Genomic DNA, 9,331 nt, shown 5'->3' with positions numbered 1-9,331 from the left:
GTTCATGCACAAATGATTGATGTAAATATATTATTCTTCTTTTCCTCTTTTATATTCTTTTTTTCCCCTTTTAACTGAAAAAAATACACATAATACACACCCATCAAGTACAAGGCCTTGATTAAAGTAAATTCGAATACATTTAATCATGTGTAAAAAAATTAATTCACATTTCATAAAATTCAGATACTTCAGAAAGTTCAAACTTAATAATAGTGTGAAGGATTGAGCGAACGCGTGTCAGCTCAATATTGGTTGATTATACGTTTGTTAGAGTTGGTTAAGATTGGTTTAGCAAATTAGCAGTATTGTAATATAAAACCTCTCCCATTTTTTTTTATAGGAAAACAAAAGTTCTTAAAAACTTTCGTTTTAATCAAAATGACAAAATAAATGTGTAAGTGAATAGTACCAGGAGTGATTTTTTAGGCAAAAAATATTCTTAATGTTAAAAATAAACAGTACCGGAAGTGTTTCATTACGACTCACTTCTTTCATAGATTAGTCCTGGTCATTAGTTTAGACCCATTGACTTTTATGCCACCTATGCAAACTTGCCCAAGATATGTTAATTATTTCTGTAATTCCCGTTTTGCCCTAAGCTCATTAAGGTGATAAATTAATATTCCCTTCAATTTTAGGATTATTGGTGGGTTAGAGTACTGACCTAATCAATCACTTAAAATAAGGCAATTAAATTTGCTATTGTATCATGCTCGTGAGTGCCATCAGTATATAATTCGCGCCTCTCTCATCTGGTAATTAAATTTCCATGATCAACTTATGCAAGAACAACCATTACAAGTTTGCTTAGGGATATAGTGCCAAGATTTTCAAAAAGATTGCAACCAACCCCAAATCCAAAGCAAGAGGCTGAAGGCAGAGAATTTTTCTTCGATTTTTGCTCTAGACAGCTAGGATGCGTTTGTTGCATCGGACTATTTCGGACTGGACTAACTTCCGGAACTAAGCTAGACTGTCTTGGCTTGGACTAAGCTGGAAAGAATAATGAAGTGTTTGGTGTACTACCGGACTAAATCACGGACTAAAATATTTTACTATTATTAATACACTTTTATCTTAAAAAAAATAAACAAATTACACCTATTTTTATTTGACTCTCTCTCCCCTGTCTCTTTTTTTCTTTGTTCATTTGCTATGGTTCTTCACGCCCAGATTTGCTAAACTCAAACCAGAAAAAATAAAACCCATATCTTCTCTTCTTTTCATTTACTTCCTCTTGAATTCAAGCCCATATTTATCTTCTTTTAATTTACTTTTCTCCTCAAATCAAACCCAGAAAAATCCCCAAATTTTTTTTTTCAATTTGCAGAAGCTTCGTCGATCATCGGATCTGCAAATCGACGAACTTGAGCTCCATTTGGTCCAAAGGGTCGAGCTTTGGCTCCTCCCTGGAACTGAAAACAACCCATTTCTTGAGCCTTAGAGGGAAATTTTGGGTTGTGCAAGAAAGTGAAGGAAGAAGACGAGTGCGAGTGAGAAAGAAAGGGGTAGTGTTGGTGGTGAGGGAGATAGAGAAACCGTCCATTTCTAGAGAGAGAAGGGAACAGCCAAGCTCATCAGACAAAGATCTGGGTTTTGGGCTTTGGGTTCTCCGCGATTCGAAACGAGCAGACAAAGAACTGGCAATTCTGGGTTCTCCATGATTCGAAACGAGATGACCTGATTTTGGATTCTAGGTTCTCTGCAGTTCTAGGTTGGTGGGTGTAGGTGATGTTGGCGAAGCGAGCAGACGAGGTCTTAGCAATCCCATGGTATTTGGGGGGTCTCGCTAAGACCTCCTAGCGACGGATATAGTTCACGCGAGTCCGGCTTTATCCCATTAAACTTAGTCCGTGTAAGTAACAAACACAGGACTACACTAATGTGTAGTCCAATCCAGTCCAGTGATGGTTAAGGAGCTCAAACAAACGCACCCCTAGGGTTTTACTAACGATATGATAACCGTAGCATGTTAGTACACATGAAGGACATTTTTGACTTTTTATAGGCAAAATTGATCAATTAAAAGATTAATGAAGGACAGTTTTGACTTTTCACAGGCAAAATTGATCCAAACAATCCTTAAAAAGTGTGATCAAAAGTTCAACACATGTCAAAACATATATATTGTGGTTAATTACCCCTTAAACTGTCATTAGCAAAGAACTCACTGACAGATTCACTGTTACAAACTCCAAAGCATATTATCTCATCCACCACCACTATATATGCTAGTGGAAAATCCTCTAAAGACAATTACCACTGCCATTATCTTCACCTCGGAAAGTTTGCAGAGCGCCATTTTTAAAGGCTAACTATTTCATCCACTTGCTCGCAATAGCTGGAGTTGCAACAGTGCCCAAAGCTAGTTTTATTGCACACGAGTGGTCCCTGAATTATCGAAAAAATAATCGATCCTGTGCTTCGGGTTTTTCATATTTTCCCCCATTATCTAGATGATATTCAATGTTACCCTTTGAGAGCAAATTTTGTCACAACAGAAATATTGTTGATTTATAATTGAACATGTAACGGGTCGAGTCATGAAAATAATTTTTTTACACAAGAATAATGATGTATATGATAAACGTTACTATAACCTTCACAAAACAGAAAATTTAGTTAGCTTGAGGTCGTCTTTTTTATATTCAATTGTTCCCTTCAAGCCTTCACCACCAAAGGGTCCATGCATGGATTTGCTGGCTAGATATTCAGCTGGTGCCTCAATGGCTCTGAATATTATGTTAATTTAACCCTAATTCTCGGCCTACCAATATTTCCTTTTCAAGTTCAAAAAATTGCAATTTTATTCACAAAGTTGTAATCATTACTAATACAGCTCTCTGTTGGGCGCCATGGATTAAGTCGTATGAATTGCTTGGTAAAGTTGGAACTAAGACCATAATTTACTAATAAACCGCGTGATTTAAGAACATTTTGTCCCCAAATCATAACATAAGCTCTCACCTTTTTTGTGTCCAAAGTGATCATCTTTATACAAGTAACCTCTTTGCTAGTTTATTTGTAATCTTTATACAAGTAACTAGTTTATTTGTAATCCTTATACAAGTAACCATTTGAGAGCTTTGACACAACAAAAAGCTTGCTCTTTTGTGATCTAAAGGCCACAGGCTCGACCCGTGAAAACAGTCTCTTTCCAAATCAAGAGTAAGGCTGCGCACGATAGACATTCCTCACTCCATCCTTGCAAAACAAAGAGCCTTATTGGGCTAGAGTCGCTCTTATTTTTGTCTTTTGGCTTAGAGATATTTCAACCAGTATTAGAAATGAATAAAAAAAATTTTACAAAAATTTATAAAGAAATTTATGACATGTCAATACGCCCTCTACAATAACATGTCACTGTAATAGAACGTCATAATTGATCAATATCAAACTCATAAAATCTACTTGTAGATGAGAAACAAGGTTTTTTTATTTATGATATAAGTGATATCCCACAATAAATTCATTTAACTATAGGGAGGGAAATTCAAATTTAGGTACAAATGAGAGAGCACATTGCTATAACCAATCACTTGGTTAGTCCAAGTTTACAGACCATAAACTAGTAAAGTTAATTCTGCTAAGTCCAAATTTACATACTATAGAAACTAGTAAACTAAAACAATATAAAAAGGGTAGTGTTATATATTCACACACCTCTTTATATCTCCCGCAGACTCTTGTTAAATTTTGTTCATTAATCTTCTTCATTTTATTCGATTTGACAGCTAAAAATTGAGAGGGGTGTGTGAAATTTAAAATGGGTGTGTAGATAACACCATTCTAAAAAAAAGCGATCAATTTAAGCAATCAAAGCCAATGAACTTGAGCACGTGCAAAAGGAATGGCGATTCATAATTTCTTGTCCAACTATATATAGTTTCCTAATTATGATGATCATCGGTTAATTACCATAAGACCACTCTTCACGGAACAAAACTAGTTGTTACTATAATTATCTTTTTAGTAGGTAAAATGATGTCGATTACAATTATTGACCCTACCAATAACTTTTCACTCAAGAAAGACGTGTTTTCCATTGTAAGGTAATGAATCAAAGCAAGTTAAAGCTCAAGTTAAACGAACCTTGCACAAAGGGCTTTCCAATTTCAAAACCTACCTTTTTTAAATTTACCCATCTTTTCACCACTTCCTTTGCACTCAAACAAAATTTCGTGCGTGAATAATTGAATCAACTGTGACGTTAAATTAAAGAAAAAATGCTTTAGAATTAAGGTGGATTATGCGATGCAACAGTGTTTGAACAAGTATATTGAAGTTGTCAAAATTCAGCTATTTCTATACTTGTGCATCATAGTAATTTGAAGCCGGGAGTTCGATTAATGAGATTTTATTCATTCTGCTTCCGCAACAACAAAAATTTGAAAGCATGGCAAACACGCGCCGCCGTGGCACGAGTACAAAATACCCGGGAAAAAAGGTTATACACCGTTTTCAATTCGTTTATAGTACAAGTCTCTTGCTTTTTTTTTTTTTTATTGGAATCTATAGCTAACTATAATCTATTGCTATTTAAAGTTACGGGCATCTACCGTTATACTATACAAAGAGGATACACTTTTTTTAGTTACCGTGTTTCTTACACATGCAAACTCACGCAAGTGCGTCAGAACTCCGTTAGTTGATAATCCGGCGACGGCGGCACGACGGGGGAGACCGTAACTTTTGAAAATACTCCCTCACGCTCACTCCCCCTCCAGCCGTTGCTTTCTCCGCTACGTCACCATCCTCCCGCGACGGAATGCACGGTGGCCGCGAAACCTCAGTCAGCAGTTCCCACCGGACCCCGCGAAAGAACTCGTGCTCCTTGATCTCGCACGCGCCCCGGTGGTACCCTAGCCTCTTGATCGGGTCCTTGTTTAACAGCCGCTCGATCAAGTCCGTTAGCGCCGTCCGCTTCCCGATGAACTCAGGCGTCTTCGTCAGGACGTTCCCAAATGTCTCCTTCCGATTCTTCCCCTTGAACGGCGTCGTGCCGTACAACGCCTCGTAAGTTAGAATTCCGAGGGCCCACCAGTCAACGGCGAACTCGTGGCCCTCCCCGCGCACCACCTCGGGGGACACGTACTCTTCCGTTCCGACAAACGAGTTCGCGCGTTCGCCGTCCGAGAAACTCAGCTTCCGTCGACTCATCGGGCTGACTCGGGCCGACTTGGCCTTCTTCAACCCTTCCCACTACCGCCGTTCTTGTGATTGTCGTTTATAATCGTGATCCAACGTGTCAAGTTCCGCCGGTGTTTGCGGCGAATCTCCGGGACAGTCGTTTTCCGGAACGGAGTCGCTGGGCTTGGCAGTCCGGTGCTTGAGGCTAATCGAGAGGTCGAAGTCTGTGAGTGTCACGTGACCGGATTGCTGGATGAGGACATTTTCGGGCTTTAAATCTCGGTAGGCGATTCCCATGCTATGGAGGTGGTCGAGCGCGCAAACGATCTCCGCCAAGTAAAATCGGATTACGGCGGGGGAAAAAACGCGGTCGTTTTGCCGGTACCGGAGGACGTTAAGGTCGCCGCCGGAACAGTAAGGGACGGCCCATCCCATGAACTCGTCGGACTCGAAGGACCCCATGATGGAGGGTAGAAACGGGTGCGGGATCGGGGCGGATAGTCGGGTCAGGACCTGTATTTCCCAACGGGCGCGGCGCTCGGCGTCAAGCTTGGAGCGGAGCGCGGACTTGTCAACGACTTTGAGAGCGAACGGGCGGCGGGCGGAGGGGATCAGATGACGGGTCGTGGACTAAGAAAACGGTGCCCATTGCTCCCTTGCCTAAGACTTTGAGGGCCCTGAGGTTTTCGAGATCGAGCTCCGGCGAGGTTTCGGTAGGTAAGGGCGAGTCGTCCATGGCTGGTTCTAGAGAGAGAGAGAGAGAGAGAGAGAGAGAGAGAGGAAAGAGAGAGAGATGGTTGAGAGCGTTGGTTTTTGGCTTATATAAGGAGGGAAGGAGATGATGCGTGCTTCGTTTCTTTTGGTTTTGGTTTCTTTTTCTTTTTTTCTTTCGTTTTTATGCGCGTATTTTTGGTAGTGATTGATTGGTTGATGTATCTGTGTGTATTTTTAATTTTTAGTTTTAGTTCTTTTTTGTGTTTTTCTAGTCCAGAGATTAAAATAGTATGCAGATACGGATGTAGTCAAGCTGATTAGAGCGCAGAGTGAGATGTCTGTACACTAAAAATTGAATTTTTTCCTCTTAATTTAACTAAAATATCCACTTTTACATTCGATGTCTCAAGTTCAATTTTTTATTTTCAAATCTCTGTAAATAAAAAAGAATCACTTCATTTGAAAAAAAAAAAAATCTATAAATAACATGCGCAGTGAGTTTACACGTCAGTTATACACTTATACCTACGACTTTTAAAAGAATTTCAATGCAGATTTGCTGAGTAAAATTCTATATTTGTCTTACAAAATCAGCTGTATAGTATTGTGCTTAACTTTCAATTTGACCACTTCTGCGGTTCAAATGCAATGCTTAGTCTTTTTGATGTCGAAAATAGTAATTAGTGAGTTTTTGCATGCATTGCATGGAGTTACAAATCTAATAATTCTTATTTGTATTTTAGGGTTTAATAGTGTAGACGTGAAAATACAGAAGAAAAATCTTAGATCTCGTTTGATTAAGAGGATTCACAAAGTTCTTACTTTATCCAAATTATTTTTAAAGAAGAATCACTGTATAAAAGATATTTTAAAGAAAATAATGATTCACAAATTTTTACTTTGTCCAAGTTAAAGGTTACTCGTGAATAATAGCTTTCCCTTTTAATCCTACCATTTTTGTTGGGATTGTAAGATATTTTTTATTTATGAGTAACCTTCAACTTGGACAAAAATAAGAAATTTATCATTCATTTATTCTGTTAAAATGCTTTCTATATAGTAAATAGTCATATACCCAAATCAATGATCTCTATCAAACGAGCCCTTATAGATTTGTAAGAAATATGCCTTCATCAAAAGTTAAGTGAGAACAAAATAAGGAGAGAATCCAGCTATAGTTCTCACCAAAAAGAAAAAAGAATCCAACTCTAGTAACCTATAAGACTCAACTTTTTTCTTTTCTAAAAGCATCGCATTTTTCTGTTCATCCATTGCTTTATAAATCTGCAAGTTTCTTTTTGTTGATTCAATATGGTGGTTCTTAAATTTGTTACTAAATTAACAAATTAATTGTAGCAACTTCGCACCAACTCTTCATGACTTTGGTAATGTAGTAGCTATGGAAATATAGTGTAGTAGATATGTATAAGGGCTCACACATTCCTTGTTAATTTTCTTCATTTGATCTTCTTCAATTATTTTGATCCAATGAAAAAAAATTGAGAGGAGTGTGTGGGAAGTAAAAAGAAGTGTGTAGATAGCTAGCACATCCCATGTATAAGTACCTGTATCAATATTTATTTATTCGTTAATGAAAATGTATGGAAATATTTTGAAGGGAATCAACAAATAAGATATCATATTGCTTGACATAAGATAAATAATTTCAAGTTTAAAATAGAAGTGTTATGCTCGTGTTGGTTAATTTGGCTCGTTTCATAGCACATCACGGGATCAACATTCGTATCACGTTAGGCATGAAAGTTGTATCAGTAGTGCATAGATTACGTTTTATTCATCTTTATCACGCGTGTAATGTTGTTCTAACGTAAGTTACATAACTTACCTCATGCATTAGACACCGCAACTTAAATTACTAGTTGTGAAACAATTTTTTTTTTTTTTTCAGTCCATAAATATACAAATTATTTTGAAACGATCTTTTTTATAATTAGGTCATGCTTTGCACGTAGATTTCTACATATTACGTAGGATTCCAAAGGGGGCCAACTTAGGTACCAAATATCATCTAATTTCGGCTGTATTTATATACAAATAATTGCACTTGGTGCTTGTACCATTACAAATATAATTATTCTACCAAATTTAGAGGTCTTAGTGTAATGAGTTGGTTAAAGTGGATGGGAGCTTTTCCCCTAGAAAGCAAAAGAAATGAGGACACACGTGTAAGACATAACAAAAAAAATGCATAGAGCCAAACGAAATGACAAAGAAAATTGTTTGTACGTACGGTTCTCACATGGGAGCTGCCACGATCTAAGGCAAATTCTCAACGTGCACTCTATTATTTATAAGCTTCTAGGGTTTGTTGTTGGAATGTCCTCGGTCGCCACCTTCCTAGTTCCTATTCTCTTACTCATTGCATTAATTTTTGAAATAATACACTCTTTATACTTTATTTACGGAGGAGAGCGCAAGCGCTAGTTAATAACTTATAATACAGCATGAACTAATTATCTATACATTTTTTTCACAAAACAATCTCATGATTTGAACAGCTCAGTTCTTAGGTCCTTATTCTTAGATCATTCTTGCAAAAGTTTCACTCAATTTGGAATCTCATAATCAATTTAGACTATATAAACATTTACTACCACGCATCAATTTGGTCATTCCGTTTAAATTCCGTCAATTATTTCGTTAGTTTGTATGTGGAATCCACAAATTCAATAAAATGGTGACACAGTGGATTAACTATAAGAAACTAATTTTTTTTTTAGAGTGAACCAACCAACGAGTATTTTGCACTGACATTTCTCTCGCATCCCACAATTCCAATTGGAAAATAAGATTCAATCTAAATTCGATAAAAATTGAATCCAAATTCAATTCAAATTTGATAGGATTATAACCAACAGAGAATGAGAAGTGAATTCACGAAGAACAAGAGCTTTAGTGGTGTCATGGTGCCTTCCTTTTCTTTTGAGCATACCTAGATGAAGAAGATAATATCTTCTTTTTATTTATTTATTTTTTTTTAGTTTTTGTTTTTAATTTCTTATAGTTCTTTTAGTTTTAAATCTTTAAAAAAAATACAGTTAATCCATGTGGCACCATATAATTAGACCAGTGAGACTATATTATTACACTAACAAAATATATTGACGAAATTTTAACTGAATGACTAATTTGATGTGCGGTAGTGAAAGTCAGGGACTAAACTTATTGATTTTTGAAACTCAGGGACCAAAATGAAAAGTTTGATCAATGTTAGGAACCATTTGGGTTAAAAACCTTCTTTTGTGTAATCCACATGTCATCATTTTATTGGATTTGTGGGTTCCACATGCAAACTAACAGAAATAGTTGACGGAATCTAAATGAAATAACCAAATTGATGTGCGGTGGTGAATGTCAGGGACGACATTGATTGATTTTGAAAGTGAGGGACCAAAATGATGAGTTTGGCCAATCTCAGGGACCAATTGGTGATAAAAACCCAATATTATATGGGAGACCATAA

At 37.0% G+C, this 9,331-nt stretch overlaps 1 pseudogene; it reads right to left on the bottom strand.

The window, feature by feature from the left end:
- Nucleotides 1-4,344: 4,344 nt before the first annotated feature.
- Nucleotides 4,345-5,904, bottom strand: LOC103963493 (annotated as a pseudogene).
- Nucleotides 5,905-9,331: the final 3,427 nt, after the last annotated feature.

Source organism: the organism of the source record quoted next, unplaced genomic scaffold (assembly GCF_019419815.1).
Source record: "Pyrus x bretschneideri cultivar Hongxiangsu unplaced genomic scaffold, Pyrus_bretschneideri_v1 Contig5, whole genome shotgun sequence".
Taxonomy (NCBI): Eukaryota; Viridiplantae; Streptophyta; class Magnoliopsida; order Rosales; family Rosaceae; genus Pyrus; species Pyrus x bretschneideri.
This window is presented reverse-complemented; position numbering and strand designations above follow the sequence as displayed.